General features: G+C 37.9%; 1 long non-coding RNA gene across 1 annotated transcript in view; it reads left to right on the forward strand.

Annotated features, from left to right (window-relative positions):
• The window catches only part of LOC123332847, a 43,003-nt gene extending 24,441 nt beyond the window's left edge, over positions 1-18,562 (forward strand). Inside the window, exon 3 of the long non-coding RNA XR_006549947.2 lies at positions 18,304-18,562. This is a non-coding gene — a long non-coding RNA (uncharacterized LOC123332847). The remainder of the gene's footprint in view (positions 1-18,303) is intronic.
• The last annotated feature ends 964 nt before the right edge of the window (positions 18,563-19,526 follow it).

Genomic DNA, 19,526 nt, shown 5'->3' on the forward strand with positions numbered 1-19,526 from the left:
AGATCTTAAAACTAACATATATACAAACACATACTTATCAGTGGCTCCTAGGAAGCCTCCCTTCTGCCCGCCTGATACCACCATTGACTAGAACCCTACTTGTCCCTCCCTGCCAGTACAGACAACCTCAGGAACATGACCTGCCTAAGAGACTGTAAGAAATGACCTTATTAAACTCCATTTTTTACCTGAGTCACTTTGAACAGAAGCTCAACACTTGGAGGTCGTCTTTCTTTACCTTGACCCTCATCTCCACCTGCAAATTCCTTGCTCTGATCCAATTTCCTGTTCTCCCCACCTTCACAAAACCTTGCACTGTCTGCCAGTCCCAATATATTCAGCTCTTTTCTGAATGATTCTTTTATCTTTTTAGTCTGAGACCTGATTCTCTCCTCTGCACGTTGTTTCCTCTCATCTGTCCCCAAAGTAACTGTCTTCTCTTCACCACCTGTCAGGGCCACTAGAGTTAGGGCAGATATCCTCATTAGTACTCATTCCTTGAAGATGCTAAAAGCTGGCTCCCTGTCACTTTTTCCAAAATTCAACCTGTCATGATCATTGGTGATATCGATAGCAATATCTGTATAAATCAAGCCAATAGACTGTTCTTCAGTAAATGTTCTATCTCTGCCTTAGCTCATATGGTAACCATGAGATACAAGTGCTATTAAGCATTTGAAGTATGACTAGTGCAACTGAGGAACTGAAGTTTTACATTCATTTAATTTTAATCCATTTAAATAACCACATGTGCTAGTGGCTACCATTGTGGGCAGCACAGACACCAGTGAAAATTTCAGTAGCCAGTACTCTCAGTTTTTCATCCTGTATTCTTCCAATTAGCTTATCCTCACTGCTACATCATATTTTACTAATAAGACAAAATACTGCCCTGATTTTCCACAGTTTATTGTGATCCAACAAGTCCATTCTGAAGGAGATCAGCCCTGGGATTTCTTTGGAAGGACTGATGCTAAAGCTGAAACTCCAGTACTTTGGGCACCTCATGCGAAGAGTTGACTCATTGGAAAACACTCTAATGCTGGGAGGGATTGGGGGCAGGAGGAGAAGGGGACGACAGAGGATGAGATGGCTGGATGGCATCACCGACTCGATGGACGTGAGTCTGAGTGAACTCCAGGAGTTGGTGATGGACAGGGAGGCCTGGCGTGCTGCAATTCATGGGGTCGCAAAGAGTCGGACACGACTGAACGACTGAACTGAACTGAACTGCCCTGATTAAATCAGCACTTAGGTGACTAAATGTAGCTGATGAAAAGCACACAATCATGCCAATCTGTCTCACTTTATATCCACCAGCTTCAAGAGGGCTTTTACCTCTTGCAGTTTTACTACATTTCTCTGGTCCATTCACTCTCACTCTCCTATACAAATGTGCTATGTCCAGTCAGACTCCTCTAACTCTGGACATCTCATCTCACTGTGTCTTCTCTGCCAAAGATTTGGTTCCCATTTCACTAAGAAAATAGAATTAATGAGCACAGAGTTTCTATAGTGCTTCCCCTGATGCATCTCCCAGCCCACCTGCACCTGTCCCCAAATATTCTGCTTCTGTTTGTGTAGAAAGTGCAGTGGGTTCCAGTCCCCTATAGCAATTAGGCCCCATATCTCCTGCATCATCAGTTTCTCCCTCTCTTCTACATATGCTCATCAGTATGCAAACAAGCTACAATACCTCCCCATTAAAAAATAAAAGCTTTCTTTAACTTATTTGACTGATATTCTCCTTTAACTATAATCTCATTTCTCTCTTCTCCCTTACAGCAAGACATGGTGAAAAACTCTCTTCCTCACTTAGCATGATTAATCATCAGTATTAGTATAGTTACGACTCCTTCATGCTGAACTTTTAAAAAAATCCATATTTATTGATGGCTTTCAATGTTAATGGACTGAATGTTCCAGTCAACAGACATAGGGTGGATAACTGGATTTAAAAAAAAAATAAGACACAACTATAGGTTGCTTACCAGAGACTCACTTAAGAGCTAATGACACATAAAGACTGAAAGTTAGGGGATAGAAAAGCTATTTCATGCAAATGGAAATGACAAGAAAGTGGAAGTAATAATACATCAGACAAAATAGTTTAATATTAATACAAAGTCTATTGTTGTTCAGTAGCTAAGTCATATCCAACTCTATGTGACCCCATGGACTGCAGCATGCCAGGCTCCTCTGTCCTCCACTATCTCCCCAAGCTTGCTCAAATTCATTTTCATTGAGTCAGTGATACTGTCTAACCGTCTCATCCTCTGCTATCCCCTATTCTTTTTGCCTTCAATCTTTCCTGGCACCAGAGTCATTTCCAATGAGTTGACTCTTTGCATCAGGTGGCCACAGTATTGGAGCTTCAGCTTCAGCATGAGCCCCTCCAGTGAATATGCAGGGTTGATTTCCTTTAGGATTGACTGGTTTGATCTCCTTGAAGCCCAAGGGACTCTCAAGAGTCTTCTTCAGCACCACAATTCAGTGGCATCAATGTTTTGGCACTCACCCTTCTTTATGGTCCACCTCTCATAGGCGTTCATGACTACTGGAAAAACCATAGTTTTGACTCTATGGCAAAGTGATGTCTCTGCTTTTTAATATGCTATCTAGTTTTGTCATAGTTTTTCTTCCAAGGAGCAAGCATCTTTTCATTTCATGGCTGCAGTCACTAACCAGTGATTTTGGAACCCAAGAAAAGAAAATCTGTCATTGCTTCCACTTTTTCCCCTTCTGTTTGCCATGAAGTGATGGGACTGGATGCATGATCTTCGTTTTTTGAATGTTGAGCTTTAAACTAGCTTTTTCACTCTCCTCTTTCACACTCATCAAGAGGCTCTTTAGTTTCTCTTCACTTTTGACCATTAGAGTGGTATCATCTGTATACCTGTAGATATTTCTCCTGCAATCTTGATTCCAGCTTGTGTTTCATCCAGCTTGGCATTTTGCATGATGTACTCTTATATACATTAAATAAACAAGGTGACAATATATAGCTTTGTTGTACTCCTTTCCCAATTTTGAACCAGTCCATTGTTTCAGGTCCAGTTCACCTGTTGCTTCTTGACCGGAATACAAGTTTCTCAGGAGGCAGGTAAGGTGACCTGGTATTCCCATCTCTTTAAGAATTTTCCACAGTTTGTTGTGATCCACAAAGTCAAAGACTTTAGGGTAGTCAATGAAGCAGAAGTAGAGGCTTTTCTGGAACTCCCTTGCTTTCTCCATGATCCAGTGAATGTTGGCAATTTGATCTCCAGTTCCTCTGCCTCTTCAAAATCCATGCTATTCTCTGGAAATACATCTGGAAGTTCTTGGTTTATGATCTGCTGAAGCCTAGCTTGAAGATTTTGGGCATTACCTTCTAGCATGTGAAATGAGCACAATTGTACAGTAGTTTGAACATTCTTTGGCATTGCTCTTCTTTGGGATTGGAATGATAACTGGCCTCTTTCAGTCCTGTGGCCACTGCTGAGTTTTCCAATTTGCTGACATATCAAGTGCAGCACTTTAACAGCATTATCTTTTAAGATTTGAAATAGCTCAGCTGGAATTCCATCACCTCCACTAACTTTGTTTGTACTAATGCTTCCTAGTTCAGTTCAGTCACTCAGTTGTGTCCGACACAAAGCGACTCCATGAATTGCAGCACACCAGGCCTCCCTGTCCATCACCAACTCCGGGAGTTCACTCAAACTCACGTCCATTGAGTCGGTGATGCCATCCAGCCATCTCACCCTCTGTCATCCCCTTCTCCTCCTGCCCCCAATCCCTCCCAGCATCAGAGTCTCTTCCAATGAGTCAACCCTTCACATGAGGTGGCCAAAGTACTGAAGTTTCAGCTTTAGCATCATTCCTTCTGAAGAACACCCAGGACTGATCTCCTTTAGAATGGACTGGTTGGATCTCCTTGCAGCCCAAGGGACTCTCAAGAGTCTTCTCCAACACCACAGTTCAAAAGCATCAATTCTTTGGTGCTCAGCTTTCTTCACAGTCCAACTCTCAAATCCATACATGACCACTGGAAAAACCATAGCCTTGACTAGACCCATTTAACACGCCAGGATGTCTGGATCTAAATAAGTGATCACACCATTGTGGTTATCTGTGTCGTTAAGACCTTTTTTGTATAGTTGTTCTGTGTTTTCTTGTCACTTCTTAATTTCTTCTGCTTCTGTTGGGTCCTTAGGATTTCTGTCCTTTATCATGCCCATCCTTGCATGAAATGTTCCTTGATATCTCCAGTTTTCTTGAAGAGATCTCTAGCTTTACCTGCTCTATTATTTTCCTCTATTTACTTGCATAGTTTATTTAGTAAGACCTTCTTATTTCTCCTTGCTATTCTCTGAAACCCTGCATTCAGTTGCGTATATCTTTCCCTTTCTCCCTTGCCTTTACTTTTCTTCTTTCCTCAGCTATTTATAAAGCCTTATCAGACAACCACTTTGCCTTCTTGCATTTCTTTTTCTTTGGGATGGTGTGGGTCACTACCTCCTGTATAGTGTTATAAACTTTCATCCATAGTTCTTCAGGCACTCTGTCTACCAGATCTAGTCCCTTGAATCTACTTGTCACCTCCACTGTATACCCATACGGGATTATAACAAAAGAGAGTATTATATAATGATAATGATAAAAGGATCAATATAAGAAGAGGCTGTAGTACCCATTAACATAGATGCACCTAACATAGGCAGACATTAATATACAAAGCAAATATTAACAGACAGGAAGGGAGAAACTGATAATAATAAAATAACAGCAGGGGACTTTAACACTTCACTTATACCAATGGACAGATCATCCAGACAGAAAATCAATAAGGAAACAGTAGTCTTAAATGATATATTAGACCAGTTAGGTTAATACATGTCTATTATATGACTTTGCTTCCAAAAACAGCAGAAAACACATCAAGGGCACATGAAACATTCTCTGGGATAGATCACACACTGGGCTACAGAATAAGTCTCAACAAATCTAAGAGGATAGAAATTATATGAAGCATTTTTTCTGACTACCACAGGATGAAACTAGAAATCAACTACAGGAAGAAAAATGGGGGAAAAAACAAATACATGGAGACTAAACAACATGCTACTAAAGAGCAAATGGGTTGATGAAAAATTAAAGAGGAGATCAAAAAATATGTTGAAACAAATGAAAATAAAAGCACAATTTTCCAAAAACTACGAGGCCTTTAATTAGCATAGAGAATGTAGCCAATATTTGATAATAACTTTAAATGAAGTATAATCTATAAAAAATTAATCATGGTATTGAATACCTGAAACCAATGTAACGTAAATCAACCATACTTCAATTTAAAAATTAAAAAGAAAGTTTATATGTGTTTATATATAGAATATTCAAAGAGAGAGAAGAAGTAGAAATTTTATGGTAAATTTTTTTACAACTAGAACATCTATAAATGAAGACCATGGGCTTTGAAAATTAAAAAAATAAACGAGGGGTTGAACAAAGAAGTCAGAAGAGATAAAGATATGGAAATTACAGAAGAGTATTGAGTAACTAATAACAAGCTTTAACATATATCTGAGTTTCCAAAGAGAAAATAACTGGAGAGGAACTAGTGAAGAGATAATATTATAACTGAAAGAAAGCTAGCTCAAAGAAGAACATAATTTTTAGATGGAAAGCTACAGCAGATCCATAAAGCCAAATCCAAATCATAACAAAAACTATAAAATATAAAAGGGAAGACTCATAATAGCTATCACAAGTAAAAGGCCCATTATCTGAACAAATACAATAATTAGAAGAACAGCAGTCTTTCCATCAGTATAAATAAAAGTCAGAAGTAAAAGACCATCTTCACCAGCAATGCACAGAAGGTTCCAGTTTCTCTATATACTTACCAACACCTATTTTGCTTTTTTATGTTATTAGTATAGCCATTCTAGTGGATGTAAAGTGATATCTCATTGTAGTTTTGATTCACATTTCCCTAATGACATGATGTTGAATACCTTTTTATGTGCTTATTAGGCCATTTTAATATCTTCTTTGGAAAACTATTTATTCAAATTATTGCCCACTTAAAAAAATTTTTTTGGTGTGAACCATTTTCAAATCTTTATTGAATTTGTTACAATATTGCTTCTGTTTTGGCTCTGATGCATGTGGGACCTTAGCTCCCCAACCAGGGATCCAACCCATACTTCCTGCATTGGAAGTCAAAGTCAACCACTGGAAAACCACTGGAAAGCCAGGGAAGTCCCTTTTGCCCACTTTAACTAAATTATTTGTCTGTTTATTATTTACTTCTAAAAGTTACATATACAAGTCTCTCACCAGACACATGGTTTGGTATGTTTGCTCCCATTCTGTGGGCTTTTCTTTTTACTTCTTCCTGATATCATTTGAAGCACAAAGATTTCTAATTATAGCTTTAGTGGATTCCCTAGGATTTTCTAAATGCAGTGGGAAAAAAAAAGTCATGTCACCTACAGATAGAGAGAATTTCATTCCTACCTTTCCAATCTGAAAGTTTTTATTTCTTTTAGTTGCTTAATTGTTCTTATTAGAACTTCTAATACTATACAGTGTCAAATAAAAGTGGTAAGAATGGATGTCCTTGTCTTGTTCTTCATTTTAGAGGGAACGCACTTAGTTTTTCACTATTAATTGTGATATTAGTTGTAATTTTCATATATGATCTTCATGGTATTTATTAGATTAAGGAAGTTCCTTTCTATTCCTAGTTTGTATTTTCTCAAATGCTTTTCTTGCTTCTGTTATTTTTTCCTTTATTCTAATAATATGGTTTATTACATTGATTAATTTTTGTACATTAAGCCAACCTTACATTCCTGGGGTAAAGCTCATCTGATAATGGTGTATGATCCTTTTTATATGTTGCTGGATTCTTACCAAGATTTTGTTGCTTTTGTTGAGTAACTATTTCCTCACTTGTTTTATGTACTAAGACAATTTCCAAGGACTTAAAATTTTTATATATTTAAACTTTCAATAGTTAAATTGTTATTTTGCCAAGGATATGGTCCACCAAACTCCTTATTCTGTCATTGTGAAAGATTTCATTTCATTCTTTCCTATTGTAATATAGTATTACATTGTATAAATGATATACTAAAACATTGTTTTCTACTCTGTATATATTTGGTTTGTTTCCAGTTGTCTTAGTTATTGTAAATTTTCTGTTCATTATCTATTGAAATAAATGTGTAAGAGTTCTTTTTCTTTAATTTATTTTTTTTTTGAAGGATCATTGCTTTACAGAATTTTGCTGTTTTCTGTCAAACCTCAACATGAATCAGCCATAGGTATACATATGTCCCCTCCCATCTCCCTCCGCATCCCAGCTCTCTAGGTTGATACAGAGCCCCTGTTTGAGTTTCCTGAGCCATACAGTAAAGTGAATCCCATTGGCTATCTATTTTACATATGGTAATGTAAGTTTCCATGTTACTCTTTGCATACATCTCACCCTCTCCTCCCCTCTCCCCATGTCCATAACTCTATTCTCTATGTCTGTTTCTCAACTGTTGCCCTATAAGTAAATTCTTCAGTACCATTTTTCTAGATTCCATATATATGTGTTAGAATACGATATTTATCTTTCTCTTTCTGACTCACTTCACTCTGTATAATAGATTCTAGGTTCATCCACCTCATTAGAACTGACTCAAATGTGTTCCTTTTTGTGGCTGAGTAAGATTCCATTGTGTATATGTACCACAGCTTTCTTATCCATTCATCTGCTGATGGACATCTAGGTTGCTTCCATGTCCTGGCTATTATAAACAGTGCTGTGATGAACATTGGGGCACAAGTGTCTCTTTCAATTATGGTTTCCTTGGTGTGTATGCCCAGCAGTGGGATTGCTGAGTCATATGGCGGTTCTATTTCCAGTTTTTTAAGGAATCTCCACACTGTTCTCCATAGTGGCTGTACTAGTTTGCATTCCCACCAACAGTGTAAGAGGGTTCCCTTTTCTCTACACCCTCTCCAGCATTTATCAGCATTTATTGTTTGTAGACTTTTTGATGAGGCCCATTCTGACTGGTGTGAGGTAATATCTCATAGTAGTTTTGATTTGCATTTCTGGCCTGGCGTGCTGTGATTCATGGGGTCACAAAGAGTCGGACACGACTAAGCGACTGAACTGAACTGAATAATGAGTGATGTTGAGCATGTTTTCATGTGTTTGTTGGCCATTTGTATGTCTTCTTTGGAGAAATGTCTGTTTAGGTCTTTTTCGCACTTTTTGATTGGGTTGTTTGTTTTTCTGGTATTGAGTTGTACGAGCTGCTTGTATATTTTGTAAATTAATCCTTTGTCATTTGTCTCATTTGCTATTAATTTCTCCCATTCTAAAGGTTGTCTTTTCACCTTGCTTATAGTTTCCTTTGCTGTGCAAAACTTTTAACTTCAATCAGGTCCCACTTGTTTATTTATGTTTTTATTTCCCTTACTGTAGGAGATGGGTCATAGAGGATCTTGCTTTGATTTAGATCATCGAGTGTTCTGCCTATGTTTTCCTATAAGAGTTTTATAATTTCTGGTCTTACATTTAGGTCTTTAATCCATTTTGAGTTTATCTTTCTGTGTGGTGTTAGGATGTGTTCTAATTTCATTCTTTTACATGTAGCTGTCCAGTTTTCCCAGCACCATTTGTTGAAGAGGCTGTCTTTGCCCCATTGTATATTCTTGCCTCCTTTGTCAAAAATAAGGTACCCATAGGTGCAAGGGTCTATTTCTGGGCTTTCTGTCTTTTTCCATTGGTCTGTATTTCTGTTTTTGTTCCAGTACCATACTGTCTTGATGACTGTAGCTTTGTAGTATAGTCTGAAGTCAGGAAGGTTGATTCCTCCAGCTCCATTCTTTTTTCTCAAGACTTCTTTGGCTATTCGGGGTCTTTTGTGTTTCCATATGAATTGTGAAATATTTTCTTCTAGTTCTGTGGAAAATGTCATTGGTAATTTGATAGGGATCGCATTGAATTTGTAGATTGCATTTGGTAGCATAGTCATTTTCACAATATTGATTCTTCCGACCCAGGAACATGGAATATCTCTCCATCTGTTTATGTGGTCTTTGATTTCTTTCATTAGTGTCCTATAATTTTCTGTGTACAGTTCTTTTGTCTCCTTAGGTAAGTTTATTCCTAGATATTTAATTCTTTTTGTCGCAATGGTGAATGGGATTGATTCCTTAATTTCTCTTTCTGACTTTTCATTTTTAGTATAGAGAAATGCAAGTGATTCCTGTGTATTGATTTTATATCCTGAAACTTCGCTAAATTCACTGATTAGCTCTAGTAATTTTCTTATACTATCTTTAGGGTTTCTATGTACAGTATCATGTCACCTGCAAACAGTGAGAGCTTTACTTCTTCTTTTCTTATCTGGATTCCTTTTATTTCTTTTTCTTCTCTAGCCAGGACTTCCAGAACTATGTTTGAATAGAGGTGAAAGTGGACACCCTTGTCTTGTTCCTGATCTTAGGGGGAATGCTTTCAATTTTTCACCATTGAGAATAATGTTTGCTGTAGGCTTATCATATATGGCCTTTACTATGTTGAGGTTGGTTCCTTCTATGCCTATTTTTGGAAGAGTTTTAATCATAAATGGGTGCCGAATTTTGTCAAAGGCTTTTTCTGCATCTATTTAGATGATCATATGATTTTTATCTTTCAATTTGTTAATATGGTGTATCACATTGATTGATTTGCCTATATTGAAGAATCCTTACATTCCAGGAATAAACCCAACTTGATCATGGTGTATGAACTTTTTGATGTGTTGCTGAATTCTGTTTGCTAACATCTATGTTCATCAGTGATATTGACCTACAGTTTTCTTTTTTAGTGTTGTCTTTGTCTGGTTTTGGTATCAGAGTGATGGTAGCCTCATAGGATGAGTTTGGAACTGTTTCTTCCTGTGCAGTTTTTTTAAAGAGTTTTAGAAACATAGGCATTAGCTCTTCTCTAAATGTTTGATAAAATTCCCCTGTGAAGCCATCTGGTCCTGGGCTTTTGTTTTGGAGGAGATTTTTTATCAAGTTTCAATTTCAGTGCTTGTAATTCAGTGCTTGCGTTGTTCATAATTTCTATTTCTTCCTGGTTCAGTCTTGGAAGATAAGAATCTGTCCATTTCTTCCAGGTTATCCATTTTATTGCCATATAGTTGTTTATAATAGTCTCTTTTTTTAAAATTTTATTTTATTTTAAACTTTACATAACTGTATTAGTTTTGCCAAATATCAAAATGAATCCGCCACAGGTATACATGTGTTTCCCCATCCCGAACCCCCCTCCCTCCTCCCTCCCCATTCCATCCCTCTGGGTTGTCCCAGTGCACCAGCCCCAAGCATCCAGTATTGTGCATTGAACCTGGACTGGCAACTCGTTTCATACATGATATTTTACATGTTTCAATGCCATTCTCCCAAATCTTCCCACCCTCTCCCTCTCTCACAGAGTCCATAAGACTGTTCTATACATCAGTGTCTCTTTTGCTGTCTCGTACACAGGGTTATTGTTACCATCTTTCTAAATTCCATATATATGTGTTAGTATACTGTATTGGTGTTTTTCTTTCTGGCTTACTTCACTCTGTATAATAGGCTCCAGTTTCATCCACCTCATTAGAACTGATTCAAATGTATTCTTTTTAATGGCTGAATAATACTCCATTGTGTATATGTACCACAGCTTTCTTATCCATTCATCTGCTGATGAACATCTAGGTTGCTTCCATGTCCTGGCTATTATAAACAGTGCTGCGATGAACATTGGGGTACACGTGTCTCTTTCCCTTCTGGTTTCCTCAGTGTGTATGCCCAGCAGTGGGATTGCTGGATCATAAGGCAGGTCTATTTCCAGTTTTTTAAGGAATCTCCACACTGTTCTCCATAGTGGCTGTACTAGTTTGCATTCCCACCAACAGTGTAAGAGGGTTCCCTTTTCTCCACACCCTCTCCAGCATTTATTACTTGTAGACTTTTGGATCGCAGCCACTTATAATCCTTTGTATTTCTACGTTGTCTGTTGTAACCTCTCCTTTTTCATTTCTATTTTGTTGATTTGATTATTCTCTCTCTTATTCTTGATGAGTCTGGCTAAAGGTTTGTCAATTTTGTTTATCTTCTCAAAGAAACTGCTTTTAGTTTTATTAGTCTTTACTATTGTTTCTTTCATTTATTTCTGCTTGGATCTGTATGATTTCTTTCCTTCTACTAATTTTGGGGTTCTTTTGTTCTTCTTTTTCCAGTTGTTTTAGGTGTAAAGTTAGGTTGTCTATTCAATGTTTTTCTTGTTTCTTGAGGTAGGATTGTATTGCTATAAACTTCCCTCTTAGGACTGCTTTTGCTGCATCTCACAGGTTTTGAGTTGTGTTTTCATTGTAATTTGTTCCTAGAAATTTTTTTATTTCCCTATTGATTTCTTTAGTAACCTGTTGGTTATTTAGATACCTGTAGTTTAACCTCTATATGTTTGTGTTTCTTACAGTATTTTTCTTGTAATTGATATCTAGTCTGATAACGTTGTGGTTGGAGAAGAAGCTTGATATGATTTCAATTTTTTAAAATTTACTGAGGTTTGATTTGTGACCCAAGATGTGGTCTATCCTGGAGAATGTTCCACATGAACTTAAGAAGGTGTATTCTTCTGCATTTGGATGGAATGTCCTGAAGATATCAATGAGATCCATCTCATCTAATGTATCACTTAAGACTTATGTTTCCTTATTAATTTACTGTTTTGATGGCTTGTCCATTGGTGTGAATGGAGTGTTAAAGTCTCCTATTAGTACTGTGTTACTGTCAATTTCTCCTTTTATGTCTGCTACTGTTTGTCCTATCTATTGAGGTGCCTTTGACTGTGTGGATCACAATAAACTGTGGAAAATTCTGAAAGAGATGGGAATACCAGACCACCTGACCTGCCTCTTGAGAAATATGTATGCAGGTCAGGAAGCAACAGTTAGAACTGGACATGGAACAACAAACTGGTTCCAAATAGGAAAAGGAGTTCGTCAAGGCTGTATATTGTCACCCTGTTTATTTAACTTATATGCAGAGTACATCATGAGAAACGCTGGACTGGAAGAAACACAAGCTGGAATCCAGATTACCAGGAGAAATATCAATAACCTCAGATATGCAGATGACACCACCCTTATGGCAGAAAGTGAAGAGGAACTCAAAAGCCTCTTGATGAAAGTGAAAGTGGAGAGTGAAAAAGTTGGCTTAAAGCTCAACATTCAGAAAACGAAGATCATGGCATCCAGTCCCATCACTTCATGGGAAATAGATGGGGAAACAGTGGAAACAGTGTCAGACTTTATTTTTCTGGGCTCTAAAATCACTGCAGATGGTGACTGCAGCCATGAAATTAAAAGATGCTTACTCCTTGGAAGGAAAGTTATGACCAACCTAGATAGCATATTCAAAAGCAGAGACATTACTTTGCCAACAAAGGTTCATCTCGTCAAGGCTATGGTTTTTCCAGTAGTCATGTATGGATGTGAGAGTTGGACTGTGAAGAAGGCTGAGCACCAAAGAATTGATGCTTTTGAACTGTGGTGTTGGAGAAGACTCTTGAGAGTCCCTTGGACTGCAAGGAGATCCAACCAGTCCATTCTGAAGGAGATCAGCCCTGGGATTTCTTTGGAAGGAATAATGCTAAAGCCAAAACTCCAGTACTTTGGCCACCTCATGTGAAGAGTTGACTCGTTGGAAAAGACTCGGATGCTGGGAGGGATTGGGGGCAAGAGGAGAAGGGGATGACAGAGGATGAGATGGCTGGATGGCATCACTGACTCTATGGACGTGAGTCTGAGTGAAGTCCGGGAGTTGGTGATGGACAGGGAGGCCTGGCGTGCTGCGATTCATGGGGTCGCAAAGAGTCAGACACGACTAAGCGACTGATCTGATCTGATCTGAGGGATAGAGTCTGTCATTATCACTGTGATTTTATAACTGCAGTAACAGAGACAAAGAAACTAAATCATTCAAGAAGAAACAGCTATTAAGTGGTGCCGTTGAGGTTTGGACCCAGGTAGGCTGATTCTGATAACCCTGCTCTCAAGTGCTACTTCACCATGCCCTTGCAAAGCCCTATCTTGCCAGTACTCAGAATTGTTCTCTTCCTTCCCTAAGCTCCCACTGAACCATCTTTGTCCTGTTACCATGGCGTGTAAAGGAGATTGACTTTCTTACATGTTAATTTAGTGTTTATCTCCTCCTCAAGGTTCTGTATTCCCCAGGGTAGAGAATGTTCTTGTTTTTTCCATTCGCAGAACTGACTACCAGGTTGTTCAGAGTAACCATTTAAAAAGTACTTATTGAATAAGGAAGGTCTTTAATCAAGAGACCACTCAGAATGCAGCAGTACAGGAGAAAGGGCAGAGAAACTTTGATCAGGAAAACTGAGTTAAAACTCTGGCTCTGGTGTTTGATGGCTATATGATCTTAGGCAAGTTACTTTGCTTTTTTGCCCTTGATTCTCTTAATAGAAATAGGAATAAAGTCATCTAATTCATATAACTTCAGTGTTTGATACAACATATATTTTACATGAATTATTATATTCTTCATCTCCTATTATTCCCTTTTATTTTTAAACTACAGGTCCACGAGTCTCTCCATCTTTCCCTGTTAATTCTATACAGCTCTGTCCTTTCACTTAGACTCACTTCTTCACCTTTTTCTCTTATAACCTCATTGTATGTATGTGCGTAAGTCCTTAAACTTTTGAGAAGCAGCAACTATTTCTGTATTGCTCATTGTGCTGGACTGTGCTATTGTCGCCTTGGTTAGGTGAGAAGCTAGATCTCTTCTGTCTTGGTAGCTGGTTAGAGTTGGTCAAAGCAGGAACCTGGATGAGATTTGGGCAGCAAATTGAAGCAGCAGTTATTATTCTCAATAAGTTTTTTCACGTCAGACACTGTTTTGGAAGGATGCAGTGAAGCCCAGCAGTCCTAGCCTGTCTCCAGTCTACTTTGTTCCACATGCAGTCATTTCCTGCCCATGCTGGGCAGGCTGCTGGACAGAACGGCCCCAGATGCTCCATACAGAGGTGATGATGCTCCCCTTTCTCAGTGTCTCTTCAGTAACAGCACGTGCTCAACTTCTTGGATTTCCTTGCAAGCTCCAGATTGTTCACACACGCCAATGTCTAGGTGAACTGATTAGTGAGGGACTCAGTGTCTAATATCCCAACTGCCCCTTTCCAGACCTTTGTTTCCCCAGTTCCCCTCACATTTTAACAAAGTCTAGATATACATGCACTATCTCCAGCTTCTCTTATGTGAGAGAGAGAGAGAAAAAAAGACAGAGGGAGAGAAAGACAGACCTGGCATAGAATAGGTACCCAATAAATGCTTGTTAAGTTAATAAATGAATAGAAATATATATACTTATTTAATTCCCCTATAAGATTGTTTGACCCCCTAAGATTGAGGAATAGATAAAAGCTAATGGCTCTTTAAATATCTTTTACAATTCTAAACTAGTATTTGTTAATTTTCGAAATAACTATGGAAGATCAGAAATAATGATGAACCCTGATAAAGAGATAGAAGGGACAGTTTGTAGACTTTTATGCCACATAGTTGAGTTGCAAGGGAATACAGCTAAATACTATAAATTTAAATAAAAGCACAGGGTGACTCAGACCTTAAAAAAATTTAAATAAAAGCACAGGGTGACTCAGACCTTACAAAGCTAATGTGGGATACGATTAAGCAAAACAATAATTATTATGAAAGATTTTCCTTTACATGCTTTTTCCAAATAATCTAGAAATAAACTTTATGTGTGTTTCATATATAGATAGATTTCATGTCTTAAGAGTCAAATCATGTCCCCTTTTTCTTGTATCTTTCTACTTCCAGTGAATAACCAAGAAGAATGAAATCTGTAATAGGAAAACATGGTACATTGATTGAATATTATACATGTTATAAATCTTTTGAAAATTCTACTCTAAGACTTCACTGTAGTCTTTCCTTTCCCTATTTTTTTCTTAACTGTAATCATACCCACCCAAACGTTTGATCCCTGAACAAGTGTGATATGTTCAAGAGGTATACTGTATTAAGTGGGGATTTAACAGGGGCAGTGGTGTGTAATTTTTCTTTTTGAACTACATAGAAAAGAGAAAGCCAAAACCTATGGTAATGTGACATTTAAGTTGCAAATTCAAACTGAAAAAAAAAAAAGAAAGAAATGCAAAAGTTATGGTTGTCATAGCAATTCTAGCTAAACCTCAGTATGCAAGTGTATTTCCTGAAACTCATTTACACTATAGAATCTTTTATGTTATATATTGTAGCATATATTTTAATGGTACATGGTTCACAATTCCTACTAGCATATGCATTTATATGAACACAAAACAAGCTCTTTTTTTGTTTATGTGTTTTGCTATAGTAGTTCACATAGTAAAAGCTGAATCTAAAAACTGTTCCTAAAGTCATTCTAAAATTTTAAATTCTGGGTAGAGGTTGTTTGCTATGTCTTCCTTTCTCATCACCAGAACCTGGTGTTCAGAGTAATGCATTCAACAATATATGAGATGATCTCATTTGGCTTCATCAGTATTCACATCAAAGTCCTCTTGACTTGGAAATGGAGCATTAAAAATTGTACAGAATGCTGGATTCTTTAGTCCCAGTTGACTTCTTCATCATTTCTACGTCCCGCGTTGCACATTGCATGCCAGGTGCCGTAAAGCTCTTTCAGCCTGGAAATCCTGATTTCTCCCAACTTAAAGACTTCTTTCTCAAAAAAAAAAAAAAAAGAAAGAAAGAAAAACACCCCGTCACTTCTCCAACCACTGTTCCACTATGCCCGAATTTGTACTTTTGAAATCTCATTTATTTTTGTAAGACAAGCAAAATTGAAGGATCCCTCAGGCAACGAATAATAGCATGTATATTGTATCTTTTTTTCCCCCACTAAAAGTTGTATTTTACTTAGGGCAAAACTTGATAGAAAAGCCAAGATTTTTATGAATAACTTGAAGGCAAATTATTATAGCTCATACTTTTAGAGCTTCCAACCATCTCATCCAAGAAAGTATATAAATATGCAATTTTGGGTATGTTGTATAAAACAAATCTAAAAAGGAAAGGATTTTTCAATTTCCCTGTTATTTTTAAGCATCATTCCAGTTAAACATTCCCATTTTCTAAAGGAAGACAGCAGGGCTGGGTGCTCTTAGCTTAAACCAAATCCAGCCAGCCTGTGGTTGACCTTGGCATCCTGTTTGTTCATATCACTTTTCTTTGTTACAGCGTTGTTGACTCATCTCTCTCCCAAGTAGAATTCAGGGTCCAGACCTCCTCCTGTTCCTCTGTTTTGCACACCATTACATTCCGCCACTTCCCAAAGTGAAGCACTGTACACAGAACATGCAGATACGTATCTGTGGAATGAGTTAATTAATGATTTATAGCCTACTAAGCCTCCGTCTCACTGCCATGGATGCTATTATTAAATTCAGGGTAGGCACTCAGTAAATTTTTGGTGAAGAAAAGGGGAAGGAAAGAGGGAAAGAACGCCTCTGGTAGAACTCTGAGGCAAGCTGAAAAGTTCTTTGAAGACATTGAGGAGAGGAATATTGCTCCAAAGGAAATCACAGACGTCAGCGACCACCAGCGTGTTTGTTATTTTAAGAATGTAATATATTTGGCATTGGATTCTGAGTCTCTGTTGCCTTATACCAAAATATTCACAGAAACGTCTAAATAAAATGTTTGCCTGTGGAGGGTTTTGCAAATCTCAACCCATATTTGGCTGTCAGAACCCACTCAGATATTGAGAAATGTCGTTCTCTTGCATCCAGGTGCTTGGCTGCGTCAGAGCCATTCTGTTTTCATTTGCCCTGTGTTCTCACCTGGTAACACAGTCCACAGACTGAAAAAAGCACACCAGGTGGAGATCATAACAATTTCCCATTGTTCGAAAGAGCCTTGGGCAAAAAGTCACCATTGTATAAATGCTCTGCAAGCATTTGAAAATCAGGAGATAAGGACATATTAGAAAAACAGTTTCACTTGGTATAGGACAGGGAGTCACGGTAGGACATGGAGATGGGGCGGGGGGGAGGTGAGTTTATTCTTCCTTTCAAAGGCATCCCTGTGTAGTTTTTGCTCCACTCCAAGTCTGTGATTAATACATTGGATACTTCCGATATTCCTCTGTGGTTCTTTGTTCTTTATAAGTATTAACTCATTTGATTCATACAACATTATTACAACTATCCCGTGATACTGTTATTTGCTTAGACAATATCCATTTCCTCCCTTTCTTCCATGTAAATAATACCATAATTTTGTTGGGGGGACAGTGTGGCCAGTTAAATTAGTAAAATCCCCAACCTTCCTTACATGGTAAATATGATGCAGTTCTGCCCAATGAGATAGAATTTTGAAATAGACTAGCATCATCAAATAATAAGATAGAACAAACCAAAACAAGACTCTTGCTTTTTGTCTTTCTGTTTTCCCGTCTTTCACATTCTGCCTAAAACATGAATATCTGTAGGTACGGAAACCATCCTGAGATCTTGAGAATAAAAGTTATGTATTTGTTCCATACATTAAGGATGATGACACAAAGCTAAAGAAAAAAGTTTGATGGCCTCTCGGAGCCATTGTTGCAGCCCTGGACTGCCTACTCCTGACTTTCGTTACCCTAGAAAAATAACTACTATTTGAATAGCCATTGAACTCACCTTTGTTTTGTGCAGCTGAATCCAGTCTCCACTAAGAGAGGTAGGGACTATTTAAATCCCTATGTTTTGTAAAATGTCATGTGTGAAACGAGCTGCCAGTCCAGGTTCGATGCACGATGCTGGATGCTTGGGGCTGGTGCACTGGGACGACCCAGAGGGATGGAATGGGGAGGGAGGAGGGAAGAGGGTTCAGGATGGGGAATGCATGTATACCTGTGGCAGATTCATTTTGATATTTGGCAAAACTAATACAATTATGTAAAGTTTAAAAATAAAATAAAATTTAAAAAAATGAGCAAAAAAAAATAATAAAGTCCTTTGCTGGCTAAAAAAAAATAAAAAAATAAATCTAGGTAAAAAAATAAATAAATAAAAAAATAAACCCCTATGTTTCTAGTGAGGAAACAGGCACAAAGAGATTTAGTACCTTGGCCATGTCTGCCAGGCAGGAAGGGGAGGGACTCAGATAAGTGCCCAAGCCAGTGGCTCCTGGACCTTTGCTTCCAGCATCCTTATCTGAATGTGCACCCTCTTTACCTCCCTCTCTCTCTGTTTGGTTCCTACAGATCCTCAGGACCTTTGTACATTCTTCAAACCCTGGACCAGTTGTCCTACTTCCCTGATTCCAACAAAGAAAAAGACAAAGTCAGTGTCTACGACAGGCTTCCCAGGTTTCAGGCTTAAAATAGAGCTAATATCTTCCAGAAAGAAATTACTCATATTTTTTTCTCTGAGAAACACATGAAAGTTTTAAACACAATCCTAAACGAATAGGCTGCAAATCTGTCTTGCAGTGGGCTCATGAGGAATAAACTGCAAAACTAATGAAAACCTCTTTCATTTCCATGGGTTAAATCACTGTCTATCATTAAGACAGTAGTTCCAAGACGGCGCCTGGAGAGCTATGGCTTAGTCATCAATCTTCAGCCATCATGCTCTCAATCTTTTCTCTCCTAGCAAAGTTTCAGTGGATGTGCATAGGCTTTGCTCTTGATATAAATTGTTTTAATTGCTTATTAAAATTGGAAATGTACAACCATGAGAAGAAAGAATACAAATGTTCTGTTAGGAGCCTCTCTTCTGGGAAATCGCCCAGCAAGTTCGTGCCCATGGAGATCAAACTTTATCGAACAGAACACAGAGGGAGAAATGGACAGTACATCTAAGATCTGGAAATAGGATAAATCCACCCACTGACCTTAAGAAATATTCCAGAGAATGGTCATTTGGCTGTAGGAACGACAGCCTTTACACTGCAAATTACTTTTCTATTCAAATAGAAATTTTCTGAGCACTAGGATTAAATTCTAGATGATTTTGTCAAAAAGACCTTAGAGCAGCATTTCCCGGAGGGTATAATGATCAAATTTAGGAAATACTATGCTTTGTAGACATTTACAATGTATATTAGCATATCAAAGAATTTGAAGGTTTCTGTAATACAGTGACAGGTTGGTTATCATTCAATATACTTAAATACATTTGAGGGAAATATTAACTTATGCAGAAATTCAGAACATCACATCTTTACCTTATCAGGTTAATGCTTACATGGACACTAATAATCCTCTTCCACCACCACCCCCCACCCCAGTCATAAAGCCCTTAGCTATGTGGGAAGTTTGAATTAATTATACATAGTTCTCTTTTTGCAGATCTGTATTCACAAATCTGCCTATTTGCCAAAATTTACTTGTAACTCCCAAATCGATACTCATGGTGCTTTTGTGATCATTTGCAGACATACGCAGAGAGGCAAAAAAATTGTCTGTCATTGCATGTGTTCACA

The sequence above is a fragment of the Bubalus bubalis genome, chromosome 3, assembly GCF_019923935.1.
Source record: "Bubalus bubalis isolate 160015118507 breed Murrah chromosome 3, NDDB_SH_1, whole genome shotgun sequence".
Classification (NCBI taxonomy): domain Eukaryota; kingdom Metazoa; phylum Chordata; class Mammalia; order Artiodactyla; family Bovidae; genus Bubalus; species Bubalus bubalis.